This window comes from Patella vulgata, chromosome 4 (genome assembly GCF_932274485.2).
Source record: "Patella vulgata chromosome 4, xgPatVulg1.2, whole genome shotgun sequence".
NCBI classification, from domain to species: Eukaryota; Metazoa; Mollusca; class Gastropoda; family Patellidae; genus Patella; species Patella vulgata.
This window is the reverse complement of record NC_065882.2, coordinates 38883284-38900714: the sequence shown is the minus strand read 5'-3', so window position 1 is coordinate 38900714 and position 17431 is coordinate 38883284. Positions and strand designations below refer to the sequence as shown.

Genomic DNA, 17431 nt, shown 5'->3' with positions numbered 1-17431 from the left:
AGAAAGAAACTATGTCGAAATATGTGAAATTTCCAAGAGGAGAGTGGATCTTATCGAACTTTTAGGCGTTAGGGCTCGACGAAGCGAGCAACGGAATGACAATTTCAGGTATGTCACCAATTTTTGGCCGTTTAAATTAAAAACTGAAGAAATGGCAAGGAATTTGAGAGTCAGAGTAAATCTTGGAACAGACACTGCAGTAAATTGTTATTTTGTGTTTCCAAAGTCAACATTTTGTAGTTATTGGTTGTTATTTTGGAGTTATTGGGTGTTACTGGGTCGTTATTGGGTGTTATTGGGCAGTTATTGGGTGTTATTGGGCAGTTATTGGGTAATTCGACGCGCCCGTTATTGGGTGTTATTGGACTGTTATTGGGTAATTCGACGCGCCCTTTAATTGTCTCTACTTCCAGCTTGTGTATCTCAAGTTTTTCAAGATGAACCTCAGACATGCTTTTGGTCAAGAGGTTGCCATATGTTGCTCCATCTGTTGTAAAAAATGTTCTACCCAACGAAAAGTTGGGGTCGGTCTAAGAGACGAGAATTAACATTAAAATGGGGTAATCATTAGTGATCTGTAGCCAAATGGTTATTATGACGGGAGATAACTCTGATGCTTTCGATGACGTCACGGTTTAGGGAAGTTAGCTAAAAACTGAAAATGGCGGAGGCAGCAGTGGAAATACCGACTAATTTTGATCGGTTCTATTGTCATTCATGTACAAAAGAAATTACCCCCGACCTACCTGTAAGTTTATAATATATCTTAGTATACGACATGGATATTTGTCATACACATCCCTTTATAATGAAAAGCTGAAAAATGGAGTAATTTTCAAGTAGAGTGGCCCACAGACTCATTTATCTGTACTATATAAACTGACCTGTTTTAACAGCATGTTGTCACGCTGATCAAAACTTCGTTTATGAGAAAAGTGCTCTCACGGGCTCGCTCGTGCACTGTAAGCAGCAAACAGTCGCCCAAAATAGGCATTCACGTGACAATATTCGTTCACTTATTTATCAATGAAGCCATGTAAAAAATTATTCTTTACTCGTTGGACTTTTAAAAATAAATAGTTACAAACTAAATCAAAATTTTTAGCTAAAACTCCACGATTTAATTTCTAAGTTAGTTGATTGTAACCAATGACATATATATTGTAAAGGTTCTCGGTTCAGAGTCAACTCGTGTAGTTTCGCCCTTTTTCTATCTTTTAATTCCACGACACTGCAAGACTGTGAAAGTTACTTTTATTTAACCGTAAAACTCTGTTGTTAGTGGGCGCTTTAGTTACTTTAGAAGTTACATTGTTGCTAGCTCTAAATACGCAGAAAAAATTTGAGACTGGAAATTAATTGAACGAAATTATTTTCTCTAGTCTCGATTAACCAGACGTGTATGATTAAAATAAAATTACGGTACTGGTCACAAGACTCGGATTCTAATCATTTTAGGGCACTGCAAATTTGGCCTCCGGTTTTGTGTCAAATTTAATAGGAGGATGTGCCATTATGGCTATGCCATTCATGTATAGTATCCTTATGTATTTGCCATTTCTAACATGGTGGTTACAAAACGTTTCAGTTATTATAAATCTAGCAACAACTCATTTTTCTAGAACTGAAATAACCAAAAAGACGCGCATTGACTGTTTCATAATTATTAAAAATATGAAAACGCAACACGATGCGTAAATTGTGCGTCTTACTTTCGAGAACAATAGCTATAAAACAGAAATTTCCGGATTGATACATAATACGACACAACCAACCATAAGTGGTAATTCAAACACAAAGGATATATTTAAACTTAAATTTCTCTAACATTTCACTAAAAGATCCCTATTGTAGAACTCCCATATTATTATGTAGTCGGTGTCATGCCGGTTGTTTTTAATAACAGAATTTTCCAGTCATATACCAGATCAAAGAATTTTTCGAGACGCATTGTCACGTATCGACTTCTATTTTTGGATTATCTGGCGCCACAGATAGCCCAATCATATCAAAAAGCATGCAGTTCCACCTTGAAATGGGTTCAATTGATTTACGGTTTATTCTTTAATTTATAACACAGTTTAGAGCACAATGTGTAGGAGTCGCATTTTTGACTTCTAAGTAGATTCTTATACGGAATTCCGGATGCAATGCTAGACATTTGGAACACTGCTGCCGAACCGATTTGAAAATGCTTAAGGCTTTATTTCTTTGCGCATGTCGTGTGCTCCTCTGTTTTTGATGTGTATGATTTTTATATTTGTGATAATTATTTGAAACAAAATAGGATTATCATAAAGAATATTTAACATCTACATTATGAGTACGGTAAGCACTCTCTACATACTGCGTTTGTAAACCACGAAATTCACCCCTTATTAGAAAGTTTTAACTATAGTCTATTGCATGTAAACGTTAAAAAAATCAGCTCAAAATACAGACATCTCTCTCTCTCTTTCTAACTAAGGGCTGCGCACGCGTACAAATGTTAAATTCAATCGTTAATTGTACGTACGAAAAAAACCGAAGAAAGCCGACTGCGGAAATTACGCATTCGTTTTCCAGAGCAAAATTTGAAACTTTGATGTGACCAAGAAACATAACTCTTTTTAATGAAAAAATCTACCGCTGTAACGCTACTTGGGCGATCAACTTTTCCATATAATTAGAAAGTCCCATTCAAATGGCCAAATCATACAAATATCCAACTTAGCAATAGTTTAATTGTAAATGAATGATGATTTTAATGGTAAGTCTTATCATATTTGTTAAAATAAGCCCCAAATATAGCTCGATTATTGGATTTTTGTTATTTGCACGAACCACTCTAATAATAATAAATAAACGGATTTCTTCGATTATGAACAAACTACTATAGCCTACTTTGGTTATTAAAAACTTACCTGTGTGTTTGAAATTACCTCCGGTTATATAAAATCCATTGTACAACTATATGTCCTAGCGAATAAAAAAGTTCTCTCTTGTAAAATTGAATTCATCACAAACTTTGACACCGAGAAATAACCAAAATGGAAGCTAAAAACGTTTATTTTATATCACCGTTACACCCTAAGGAAGACTGAGTTCGAATTTCGAGAAAATCTGCCCAAAACTGACAGACAAAATGGCCGCCCTTCGTTCTCAAATAGCTTAAAAATATGGTATATCAAGGCTGTGGACCCTATAGAGGTCACAATTTTAATCCGATTTTGTTGAAACTTGAAATGTAAGTTTATAACACAAAGATCTCGGTTCCTTTTGATATTTGCGCATATCGAATTGTAATTTCCTGAATTATGGCCCTTGATTGTAGGAAAAATCACTTTCTTTTTAGCTTGTTCTCTATCCATCTCTCAAAAATGTGGGCGTATCCTGCCTGGCAGCCGCTGGTTAATATTTCCTGATGAACTTAAGAAGTCCTGTCAATTAACCTCAGCAATCTGCTGTAGCCGAGGTAAATGCCGATGTATTTTACATTTGCCTAGACAACATTAATAGCCGAGGCCATTGAATCATTGAATAGGTATAGGCCTATAACGTTATTTTTTTTTTATATAAATACCAAAAATTATTACCAACAATTAATCATACCGCACACCAGATTAATTATCGGCAGATAGTTCAGTTTCTTTCTATTTCGCTCTGAATATTATTTCCGGTGTGCAAAAAACTGTTTAGAAAAATTTATAATCGTACGTGATCGGTAATACAATTATTTTGTAAATTCCCGGCTTTGTTTTGAAATTCACAAGGCAATGTATCCAATAAGCTTATACAATTATATATACAGGGGTGAAAAACAATATTATATTACGAGTATTCGTATAATTGGTGATATATTCATTGTGAATAAAATTTAGTAGACTGACAATCAATTGTTTCCAAATCAATGTCTTTGTCTCAGTTGCTATTGTGTTGCCCAAACTCAAAAACTCGAAACGGTCGTGCGCTGTTGTGATTACAACAGACGTGATTCAACCTTTACCACCCTTCAACATATTATGATGGTTTAGCTCATGACTTGACATGTGTAATGTTGTGATGGACACTGTCAAAAATACAAGCAAAAACATTGACTTTTCAAGAGAGAACTTTTGTTTTGGTTTGGATATTTAATTGTGCAATGGATTTTATTCAACCGGAGGTGATTTCAAACCCATAGGCAAGTTTTTAATAACAATTATTCAGTAGTTTGTTCACAATCGAAGAAATCCGTTTATAATTTACCATGGTTCACACAGTAAGTCTCTTAACTCAATATCATCCAAATTCTTCGACATTGAAAACACAAATTATTTATCAATTTAAATCAACATTGATGTTGTGATCTTACCGGGAAAAGATGGGCTTCTGATATCTAATATTTAAGATAAAATTAACATTTTATCATTGGTACACGAATCGTGTACCATAAAGCCTTTCAGTGCCATTTGTAACAATAGACTTGAAGAAGGAGGCTAGACATATTGCACATGGAGAGCATGTGCAATAAATACTATCGGTGTAGACTGGAAAAACCATACGCTAGAGATTGCCATTCGATTGAGACTTCTGGCGTATGTCGTCGAACATAACTGATTAGAAATTAGAGTAAAAACAGAAATGATTGAATGTAGGTATGTGGAGATCTGCCGGTTTAGCGTCCGCGATTATGACGTCATTCGCTGTGATCAGGATTTCCAGAACATTTCGTCAATACTTCTGCAAAATAGCTCCTGATTGGCCTAGAGTGGAAATCCCGGGAAAAACCCTCATTATTAGGCAGGTCGGACCCCTATATTGAGCCTCGGTTTCGTATTTTCCATTTTTAGCCAGTTTAGTTTTAGTGGCGAACGGCGCAAAAATTTTAATCAACTTTACCCCATCATTACTGGTTGAAAATCAGAATCAGACGAAAATAAACGTTAAGTGGACGTAAAGATATATGTGTCTCTATTTAGGTGAAGTTTCATGTTGATACAAACATTCGATCATGTGAAAACTTTATTCGGGATGTGGTATCCACATTTGAGAATATTCAAAATGGCGGCCTATTTAGTCATTGCGGCCGAAAAATTTCTGATAGGCATAATAAAGTTGATCAATTTTTGTCACACATTCCCAATCTAGACCTAAAATAACATGATATTATGAATAATGGATATGTATAAATACTATAATAAGTTGCTAACGGTCTATGACTTAGCTATGTGGCCGATTTTGCTTTGTTTTGATAACTGTATAATAATAATAATAATAATAATAATAACTTTATTTCAAAAGGGTTGAAAATTAGGCCAACGGCCTTTCTTACATTTTGCCCTTTAATCAATGGGAACATATGTACATTAATAGATAGAGAAGAGATAGAAATTTATACATTAAAAATGAAACAAAAAAGAAACAAAACAAGTTGAACATGTATACATGAATCACCCATTCCAAAAAAAGGGCGTGTCGCTGTTGCATTGTGGGAGATCGGTGAGCAAACATACTTGTAGGCCGCCATTACTTTGCATTGAATTTCTCTGACCAAATTTCGAAAAACGCCGATTTTACGTTAATTTTAGTGATGGGGGATATTTCATATGATGTGATAGAGACACTGATGGTTGATGCATGTAAAGAATACCTCAGAAAGCACATTCTGAAGTATACAGATCGCTAAAAGGTAAAATGGGTGATTCATGTATTTACAGTACTTCAGGGTGCCTTGAGGTTTCGTTCACACGTAACCACAAGGTTCTTTAAGCCTTCCTTTCTTGGAGCGATGAGCCACTGAATTGTTAGCACATCAAATAGCCACGAGCTGAAAGGCGTCAGTCGATAAATTCTAAATGCATGTCCTACCTTATTGTGTGATCTATCTCTGAACAACAATGACACTTACTGACAAACAAACGTTGTTCAGTGAAACAGGTTTATCCAATATCACATACACCAGCATTTCTTTCAGTCGCCATGTTGGGATAGTTTGACCTTTTTTTGACGTCATATCCTCTGCATTAAAATTTCAGGATCCCTGTTTTACGCGAAACGAAATGCATTGTACAATATTTTTATGGATTGCGTATATGTACTGTTTTTGTAGAGGTTTTATATCGGGATAGAAGACGATGTTTGTTGAAGAATAATTAGGTCGCTCTTCACACGTAGTTGAAAATACACAACGTCTATTGAGAACTTAATAATTATTTGTTGCATGATTAATTAGTAGTAGTATGCCTAGATCATCATGACCAGTGCTTGAAATGAGGATTCTTCTACAACGGCACCATAAATTTATAAATGCCGTAACAAAAATTAGCTGACAGTTTCTTCATATTTAACAAATATACTGTTGTCATTTTCCGTCACTGAACGTGCAATTTTTATATTTGTAGATAGACAAACGGCCCGTGCAATGATTTTCCGTGTCAATTAATCTGGTTCTAATTGCGTTTGGTGGTACTGTCATAAGTATAAAATTTACAGATTCCTCTTGGAGTAATAAAGTCATCGAAATTTGTTTTCTTTTCGATCCTTTAGTTATTCGTGTTCCCAATGGTTGCCATCATGTCAACCATAACTAAAATTGATTCATCAAATTTCCCACGGCTCTGCCATAACCTTCTATGATAATGGCACTATTTTAGAAAGTGAACATTCTTATGAAAAAAGAACTATAAGGGTGGGCTTGGGACACTATTTACAACTAAATAAATCTTGCATTCCTGAATTATTGACGTAATCCCAAGCCCAGCCGCCCCTGAACGACTGTATGATATATTGAAAAGTTATTACCTATGAATTTCATACGTCTACATTAGTACATAAAGGCATAACATTTTGATACGTGTACACGTGGACGACGGCGCAATTTGGTCTATTTTTATTACCGTGGCAGTCCGTGTTTGCTTCAGCTTTTACTTTTTACGACAGTTTTGCCGTTATGCCAGGGTAAATTCTGGCATAGGCGGTATGATTGAGATTATTATTTATAAAATGTTATTAAATGTTCATTACAATATAAATCCTTAAATTTGTCGGCGTTCGTAGAATGTTTCATCGCTACCGCTTGATTATGACAGCTTCTCTCTTGTCAATGTCACGTGACATTTTCCCCGCTTTTCTATCGATAGAGTTGAAAAGATCTATAATAAAGCATTGAGTCTTGTATCACACACACGGCAAATAAATAAAAGGGCCGAGTGCCATTTTAAGTAAGAGACTATAGAGAGAATGCTTTGTCACAATTTGAATAATATTTTATGAAAAGATTTATTGGCTGCCGACGGCGAGTCATTTTGAACAGATATATCGGGTACGCAAATATCGGTAAAATTTCTTCTGATAGGCCACTCATCAACCAATTAGGCTACTGAATAGTGAAACCGATAATTGGACAATCACTAAAAATAAATTTAAAATGATCGCCTTCAAATTATAGTCTCATGATTTCGTTTCGTTTAAAGAATTCCGTTCGTAATATGCACCATACCACATTTCAACTTTCACCAATGTATAGGTCATTTCCTGTTTCACTGTGTTTTGTTGGTTGTAGGTGAAGATTTTTGTGAAATCTCTTAAAATAGACAGCAAAAAATATTTTTCGGAACATAGATGGATATGATATGTAAGTTTAATGTGTTAGCAGTGCAGATAACTGAAAATTGTGAATTTTGCTGTCCGCTGAAAGAAGTAAACTAGTTATCAACTTTTGCGACGAGCTTTTAACTATTCGGATGTTAGATGTTACGTCCTTAGAATATCAAAGAGTAACATCTAACTTGTTGGATTAGTATCAGATGTACATTAAGTTGTGGGCACATAAAAGGTTCAATATGGCGTTAAAGAAGATTGACTGTGACAAATTCATAATTAATATATGCAACAATGTATATATAGATTGTATGATTATAAGGTTAATCAAATCGGGGAAAGACGGTAATTAATTTTCATTTAGATATTTAATTAGTTGGGCGCGGAAGGCGTTTCTGGATTTCAAATGTTTGAGAAAACATGGTAATGTATTCCATAGGCGTGATCCACAGAATTTAATACTATTTTTGACTACACTAAGATTTGATCTTAGTACAATCAGTCGTTTATTAATGTTAGAGTAAGGGGTGGAATTATATAACAGTGTTTCAGCAAAGTAGTTTGGGCATTGTTGGTTTATAATTTTGTGCAAGAGCATGTATTTATTGAATAGTTTCCTGTTTTCCACGTTCAAAACATTGATATTGTTATTATTGGCTGCATCAGAAATTTCGGCAGTGTGTCGAACATCAAGAATAAGTTTAAGAGCTCCAGAAAAAAAAAAATAGCCTTATTCTAAGTACTGGATGTATTAGAGTCTTACCTGTTGTGTAAATTATCCATTAAATCCTATTTTACTTGTCAAGACAAGAGGGTGCAAAAATATTTTTAAATCCAAGTCACATTTGAAAAGCTTTACGTCAGGCTTTTCAAATCATTTAGTTGAATTTTTCCAATTTTTTAAATTAGGTGTGTTAAGATGAAATTTGTATCATCAATTAATTGGAATATTGTAAAATAGTACAATTTGTTGACCAGAATAAAGATTGGGACATACTATTTAGTTACAACAAGAGTGGTATTGAGCTTTTAACACTCACTATTCATGGATCATTTCAAGGTAACAAACCTAGGTCAGTGTTCCATCAATGACCGAACCACCTTCTGTTGTCCCGGTATTTAGAACTGCAGAGCCACGGTTAACCAATTAATCTCATATGCTAATTAGTGCTTAATTAGGGGCCTAATTATATTTACATGTAATTTTGAACATTCAAAGCTGTGGAGTTTCTCACAATCTAAAATATTCAAGAAAACTTGATTATGAACATCAAAATATCGAATCCATTTGGATTGAACTCCATCCAGAATATGGAAAATCATTTTTATTATGTCTTGTATATAGACCACCTTCTTCGTGTACAGGTTGGTTTGATGACTTTGAAACTAGTTTAAATTTCATAAATACTGGTCAATCTATTTATGTAATAGGAGATTTTAATATAGATTATTCAACTACTGTTCCAAAACGATGGGAAAACATAATCAATATGCAGGGATTACATCAATTAATTACTGCTCCTACACGCTGTTTTAAAAATTCTTCTACTGTCATTGACCATCTATATACAAACACACCAGATAATATTGTTGAAATTAAAGTTCCTCAATATGGTATTAGTGACCATTTTCCGATTATTTTTGTCATTGGAAACTGCAAGAGAAAAATCACAAAACACAACCACTTGGAAATTCTATACAGAAATTACAAAAACTTTGATGATTCTAATTTTATTAATGATTTTGCTAAAATTCCATTTGAACTACATGTAGTCGAATCAATTGATGACCCAAATTCTGCCCTTGATACTTGTTATAACCTTTTTATAGGTGTTTTAGACTGCCATGCTCCGCAAAAGCGAAAAAGAGTAAAAAGATACTATCAACCGAAGTGGTTTAATGAGGAAATAAATAAAGCCCGAAAGTTCAGGGACTTCTTTAAAGCCTCCAAGAGGTGTGACGACTATAGAATATGGAGAAATAAAACCAAAAATCTCATTAATAAAGCCGAAAGAAACTTTATTAAGGACTCTATCGAAAATGAAGAGCAATCTAAAAACATATGGAGATATTTTAGTGACCTACAGAATAAACCCAATAATTGCCCTTATCCCAACAGTATTAAATATGGAAAAACAACAGTTAATGATCTAAATGCTATTGCTAATGTGATGAATGATTACTTCACTAATTTAACTGATGACATTAAGCCCCCCTATACACCACTTTCTCAAGAGTGCAAACAAAAGATATCAGATTACGTAAATGATAAGATTCCCCCAAATAACAACTTTTCTATTAATTGTATTACTACAACAGAGGTATTAAAACATTTATTGAGTTTAAAGAGTAACAAAGCCATTGGGTGTGATGGTATTGGACCCAAAATTTTAATCTTTGTATTTCTCAAAACATGTTCCCCAGTGCCCTTAAACTGGCTAAAATTATTCCTATACATAAGAAGGGAGCTAAAGATGATCCGAACAATTATAGGCCAATCTCAATTCTCCCCACAATTTCAAAAATATTCGAAAGGCACTTGAGCACTCAAATTCAAACTTATTTGGAAACCTTCAATGTTTTTTATGCTTACCAATCTGGATTTAGATCAAATCATTCATGTGCTACTGCACTGATCCGAATGACAGATAATTGGCTTGATGCTATCGATAATGGTGCGATGAGTGGTATAGTGTATCTTGATTTTAGCAAAGCATTTGATCTCATTGATCATAAGCTTATTATTGAAAAACTACATCTTTATCGATTTGATAATAATTCACAAATTTTGATTGAATCACATCTTGACTCACGGAAGCAAAAAGTATGTTTAGGATCAATTACCTCCTCAATTACTACAGTCAAATGCAGGGTTCCACAAGGTTCGATCCTGGGTCCTCTCCTATTCCTAATTTTTATAAATGATCTCCCACTCAATATTGAATCAAGTCAGATAGATTTGTTTGCTGATGACAGTACCCTGCATTGTTCACACAAAGATATTTTATCCATCGCCAATAATCTCCAAAATGATCTCTATTTGGTTGCTAAATGGTGTGAAAACAATGGGATGGTAATCAATCCTTCAAAAACAAAATCAATGCTGATTTCATCAAAACACAAAAGAAATCAGAAAAACCTAACTTTATCACTCCATGGTGAGAAAATTGAGACGGTTACTACCGCAAAATTACTTGGAATTCAAATTGACCAAGACCTTAATTGGGAAGCACAGATAGCAGATATGTCTAAAAAACTTGCATCAAAAATATTTCTCCTAAATAAGATAAAAGATCATATACCTTACGAGACAAGAATTTTGTTTTATAACAGTTACATACTACCAATATTTGATTATTGCTCTATTATTTGGGGAAATGCTACCAAAAGTAGATTAGACATTCTTTTAAAATTACAAAAGAGGGCAGCAAGAGCTATTCTTGATGCACCGATTGAAACTCCGTCCACCTCTTTATTTACTAAACTCGGTTGGCTTACCCTTACACAGAGGATTCTTTACAATAAAATTGTCTTATCATTCAAAATTATTACATTTAATACTCCACTTTATCTAAATTTCTATTTTATTGAAAAATCTCTTGTTTCCAAAACAGATATCTTGCTCCGTTCACAGACGAGTAAATCTCTTTTTCTTCAAAAATGCAAAACGGAATCCATGAAACGTACTTTTCATTATTCTGCATGTCTTTTATGGAACAATCTGCCTTTTGATATAAAGATGTGTAAAAATGTTGAAAATTTTAAGATTAAACTGAAAACTCATTTATTTTGCACACTGAAGGAACCATAATATTCCACTGAGATGACATACTTATTATTTTTAACTTGCAACTGCATTCTATTTTATTTTGTGTGTAATTATAGTGTTCTTCCTATATTCTACTTGTATAATGTATATGTTTTGTAGTTTGGGAGTGACTTCCCAAACTTCCCACTTTAAAATGCTATTGCATTTCAAATGATTTTAAATTTATCCTGATATTACATGTATATATGTCTTTGTAGTTTAGGAGGGACCTATGGAAGATTAGTTTTTTTGCAAACTAAATACGTTGCCTCATTAAATAAAGTTTTTATTATTATTATTATAATAAACATTTCCTGCAAGTTTCATTGCACTATCTTGACTATAACTGGAGTTATTCTCTGAAAACAAGGAAAATCCGGTTAGGCTAATTAGTGCTTAATTAGGGGCCTATTTATATTTTCATGAAATTTTTAACATCCCAAACACAATAAACAATTCCTGAAAGTTTCATTAGGCTATCTTGAATATTACTGGAGTTATGAAGAAAAAATGTTGAAAAAAAACCTAATTGTATCACACACTCCTGTCATTAATACCATTTATTGTCTTTAGGTACAAAAACAACGGCCGTTAATTAAACTTCAAAATATTGTTACTCAGGCTGTAGTAGTCCAAATTGAATGATCTTGGTGTCATTCTTTCATGGTTTTCAAACTCTATCTGCCTGTACTCGTTGTTTTTATACGCCCACATTGAAATGTGGTCGTATATTGTCGTCGCCCCCGTCCGTCCGGCGGTCCGGTGCCCACAATTGCTTGTGGACGCTCTAGAGGCTAAAGTTAATATCTGATTGACTTTAAATTGATACACAGTGTTTAAGGTCTTGAGACGAAGAATCCTATTGATTTTCAGCGATTTCCGATAATTACTGCCAGAGTTATGGCCCTTGATCACTTTGAAAAATCTTGTGGACGCTCTAGAGGCCAAAGTTAATATCCAATTGACCTTAAATTTATGCACAGTGTTTGAGGTCATGAGACGAAGAAGCCTGTTGATTTTCAACGATTTCCGATAATTACTGCCAGAGTTGGCCCTTGATCACTTCAAAAAATCCTGTGGACGCTCTAAAGGCCAAAGTTAATATCCGATTGACTTTAAATTTATACACAGTGTTTAAGATCTTGAGACGAACAAGTATATTGATTTTCAATGAATTTAAACAGTTAAATCCATGATATTAAAAGCTTTGCATACAAAACGTTAGCATGGGGCAGAACTTTATAAAAACCAAACAAATTCTAATAGTTTTCTGATAATTACTTCGTGAGTTGTTGCTCTTAATCAGATTTTAGTGTATTATAAATGTTTCATTACTGAAAAAAGTAAAAATATGCGACAACCCTTGTTGACTGCCCGGACGATTTAGTTGCTGTGGGCGTATGTTTCGTTGCCTGGCAACCTATCTTTGCATAATGTGTAATTGTAATTTTTGTCCACATATTTATCAGTTTATACACATTCATATAATTACATTATTATATGCGTTGCAGCCCATTTGTGTTAATTTATAGGTCTCGAATATTAGTGATTTAGCTTCTTTAAGCAATTTACAATCCATTCAGGCTTTTCATTCATATTTTAATTTTAAAATATTTCTATTGAATGTTCATAATTTGTGGCAGCTATCTATACGAAGACAATTTATGTCGAAATTAGTTTGTAAATATGAGCGATTGCCGAGAAATTAGCAATTTTGCACGAGTCATTTTTTCACGTTATTTTGCTTGTAAATGGCGTTGCCAAAGGGTTTTTGAATACTCAAAACTCTAAATAGTAAAATGACTATTTCACTGCAAGCGCCAACTATTTTTAGATTCAATAATCTGAAAGAATTGTGAAAAAATATTGAAAATTAAAAAAGTTATCGCATTTTGAAGATTGAGAATTGAAGGCACTAAACAGCATTTTTAAAAACGCAAAAAACCTGACTGAGGCTAATTTTCATCGATGGCGTCCAAAATCGGGACATGCAACAGGGCCGGCGGAAGCAATTCTTTAATGGGGGGGAGGGGCTACCATCCTAGGTCCTTAGGCGAGGTTCCAGGGACCGCCCAGGCCCCGAAAGCTCTTGGGGATCTAGATCGTCGGATACGCTTTCTAAGCGATTTCTGGTTAATAAAATTACTCAGCAATGAAGTGAAATTTTATTTCATTTTAACTCCCTTACCATAAAAACACAATCTGTGGTGGTTTAATCCTGTGATGCTGACTAGACAAATATATGCATAATTCATGATGAAACTTACAATTTATGTTTATTATTTTTAGCTTATGGACACTCTAGACTAGAGGTCACAATTTTCATCCAATTTTGATGAAACTTAAAATGTATATTTGGTTCCTTTCCATATTCGCGCATATCTGATTGTTACTTTCTGGATTGTAGCTCCTGATTGTACGAAAAATCCCGCTTTTAGCGTGTGGTCCCTCTAGAGGTTACAATTTTTATCCGATTTAAAAGGCATTCGAATATATCACAGTTACACCATAATTAAGGCTGAGTTCACATTTCCTGAAAATGAGACCTTGCTGCCCGACAAAATGGCCGCTCCCCTAAAAGCATATCTGCAGATTTCGCCAATGTCACGAGATGTAAACAAGGCTAGCGCAAACCCTAACCAAAGATCTAGCCCATACCCTAACTCACAATCCTCTGCAACAATCACTTGCCCTAACCCTGTTTACATGTCGTGACCTTGACGAAATCTGCCAGTAGCTTTAACATTAGGATCTGATCATAATACCCAGGTTGTAGACTATCCAGCAAAAATCCTGTTTTTAGCGTGTGGTCCCTCTAGAGGTTACAATTTTTATCCAATTTAAAAGGCATTCGAATATATCAGTTACACCATAATTACGGCTGAGTTCACATTTCCTGAAAATGAGACCTTGCTGCCCGACAAAATGGCCGCTCCCCTAAAAGCATATCTGCAGATTTCGCCAATGTCACGAGATGTAAACAAGGCTAGCGCAAACCCTAACCAAAGATCTAGCCCATACCCTAACTCAGGGATAGAACTTTATTTGAAAATACACAAGCAAAATTTTGCTTGTTGATTTCAAATGTACAAGCAAAACTAGGATTCTAAAGAAATTCAAGGGGCAATTTTTTCTGTAATGAAAATACTTTTATTATCTTTGGATTACAGGTACATCTGTTATACATTGGAGTGTACACATATTCCTTACAATTTCATTAAAAAGCTAATGGCTAATAAAACACAAGAATGAACACACAAAACTGCCCTCAACACTAGAGCTGGGCGATATCCCTGAAAACATTGCGATATAATCACTATATTGCGATATTTTATAAAATGTCAATACTTTCAGTTTATCAGGGTTTTTTTTAAATGTAAATAAATATGCATAAAAAGTTGGAAATACCCCCGGAGTATTCACTTGACACTTTCTAGTCAATATTATTATTTCTTGTCAATATTATTTTTAGCATACAGTACTGAGTTTACAAACAAAATTTACAAACTAGCAAAAGTTGTTGTTTATTACAGTTTTAATTTTCAAAATATTAATTTTAAATATTTTATTTAAATTAAAAATATTTACATATGGCGGAGGCACAAAAAAACATAAAAAAAAGTTTGTGTTCTTTCGTCCGTGCATATTTTCAAGCTACCCTTGAAAACTCGTTTTTTCTCACTCAAGCGTACACCTTCTTGAAGATGCATTATATAATACAAGGATAGTAAATTAAACTATAAAACATAAGTACTATGTCAAAAAGTGCCCATTGATGTCAAATACTGAAATAGCAATTTTTCGGATCACGGACCGCACGTCCGCTGAATGATAATCACTAATCAGTCTACCGGAACTCTCAAAATATATAGTTGGCAATGTTGGCATTATTTATATTTCTGCATTATTAAAATCTATTTCAATCTGAAAATCAATGATTCTTTTGGAAGATCAAAGTATCGGTATAAACAATTTGTCAAGATGTATAGAAATTGAACAGAAACAGGGATAATGCTAACGGGTGGAAAAGTGAGCCAGAAGTCACATGAGGTAAACAAAGCTCCTTATCGGCTTTTGCAACTTGTGGAATGAATAGTCGGGAGTTAATAACAGTATTTATTCATCATTAAGCAATAAAATAACATCAAAAGGAAAACATTTTTTCAATATTTATGTTAAATATCATCCAGAAAAATCAAAACGGTACGTGTTTTTTACTATTAAAACTGTTTGTGTTGCGTGAAAGCCATTCGCCAATAACATACATTTTTCACCGATGTCGGAATTTGTTTGATGGAATATAACGACAATAATGAAAGGACAGATGGTCGAACACAAAAAAAAGGTCAATTATGATATGTGTGTATATTGTTTTTTTATTGAATAATCATATTCAGTAACAATAAGCGAAAAAATGTTACATGCATTTTTTTCGTTTGACATATTTTGTAACACGCAGTCTACAAAATCAACACGCATTTTGCGTGTTTGCGTCCGTCAAATTCGATCCCTGCCCTAACTCACAATCCTCTGCAACAATCACTTGCCCTAACCCTGTTTACATGTCGTGACCTTGACAAAATCTGCCAGTAGCTTTAACATTAGGATCTGATCATAATACCCAGGTTGTAGACTATCCAGCAAAAATCCCGTTTTAGCGTGTGGTCCCTCTAGAGGTTACAATTTTTATCCGAATTAAAAGGCATTCGAATATATCACAGTTACACCATAATTACGGCTGAGTTCACATTTCCTGAAAATGAGACCTTGCTGCCCGACAAAATGGCCGCTCCCCTAAAAGCATATCTGCAGATTTCGCCAATGTCACAAGATGTAAACAAGGCTAGCGCAAACCCTAATCAAAGATCTAGCCAATACCCTAACTCACAATCCTCTGCAACAATCACTTGCCCTAACCCTGTTTACATGTCGTGACCTTGACGAAATCTGCCAGTAGCTTTAACATTAGTATCTGATCATAATACCCAGGTTGTAGACTATCCAGCGGTTCAAATTTTTTATCCAATTTTGATGAAATTTAAAATATATATTTATATCCCAAAGATCTGGGTTTCTTCGATATTGGCTCGTATTGGACCGTAACTTTCTGGATTCTGATCCCCTGATTGTAGGAAATATCACGTTTTTAGCTTACGGGGCCTCTAGAGGTCATAATTTGTGTCTTATTTTCAAAACTGTTCAAATATATCACTGTTACACAATAATTATTTCCGCAAAATCGGACCGAAACTTCCCTGTCAAAATAGCCACTCCCCTTTTTGAAAATAGTATAATAAAATCATGTAATACCCAGGCTGTGGACCATCTAGAGGTCACAATTTTATCCGATTTAGATGAAACTTAAAAAAAGAGTATCACTAGTTCATGGGTGGGTTCCATTTGCTTGTGCATCTGCCACTGCCTTTTACACAAAATGTTATGAATGAAGTTTGTGTACCTTTCACTATGAACTTCAACTGTGTGTTAAGGATCAAAAGTTCTTGGATCATTTCGACTTTGGTAGTATCAGACCTTGTATTCTAGAGCTATAGCCCCTGCTTTTCACGCAAAATCTGAAATATGTACAGATTTTGTAGGCAGTCCAGGTGGAGGGGGAGGGGGCTACCATTGTTGTCCCATTCTGATGAACCTTAAATATGTTAAGGATCAAATGATCTTGAATGATAGGATAGCCCTTTTGATTTAACCTCTTCCCCGTCAATTTCGTACAAAATGTGGGCATATCTTGCATGGCAACCACTTGTTTCAACTGGCCATAGCAGTGAATTATTTGATGGATAAGGGGCACAAGGAAAGAGTATACATAAAACTCTATCCCGTCGTTTTTCAAATTACCTAATATGTCATAGATACAACAGACATGAGATGGACTTGAAATAAAGATTGACCGTTCAGTTATCCATCGCGACCCTCGCAACCGCAGGTCTCTTAACCCTTGGAACAGTATATAGAGTAGAGTGGTTCGTGCAAATAACAAAAATCCAATAAACGAGCTATATTTGGGACTTATTTTAACAAATATGATAAGACTTACCATTAAAA

At 34.5% G+C, this 17431-nt stretch overlaps 1 long non-coding RNA gene across 3 annotated transcripts in view; it reads left to right on the top strand.

Moving 5' to 3' along the window:
- Positions 1 to 595: 595 nt before the first annotated feature.
- LOC130012436 (uncharacterized) overlaps positions 596 to 17431 on the top strand; it is a 182575-nt gene continuing 165739 nt past the window's right edge. For 2 of the 3 annotated variants that reach the window (XR_008787856.1, XR_008787854.1), the window contains exon 1: positions 596 to 748. This is a non-coding gene — a long non-coding RNA (uncharacterized LOC130012436). The remainder of the gene's footprint in view (positions 749 to 17431) is intronic. The other variant, XR_008787855.1, reaches the window with a different exon arrangement.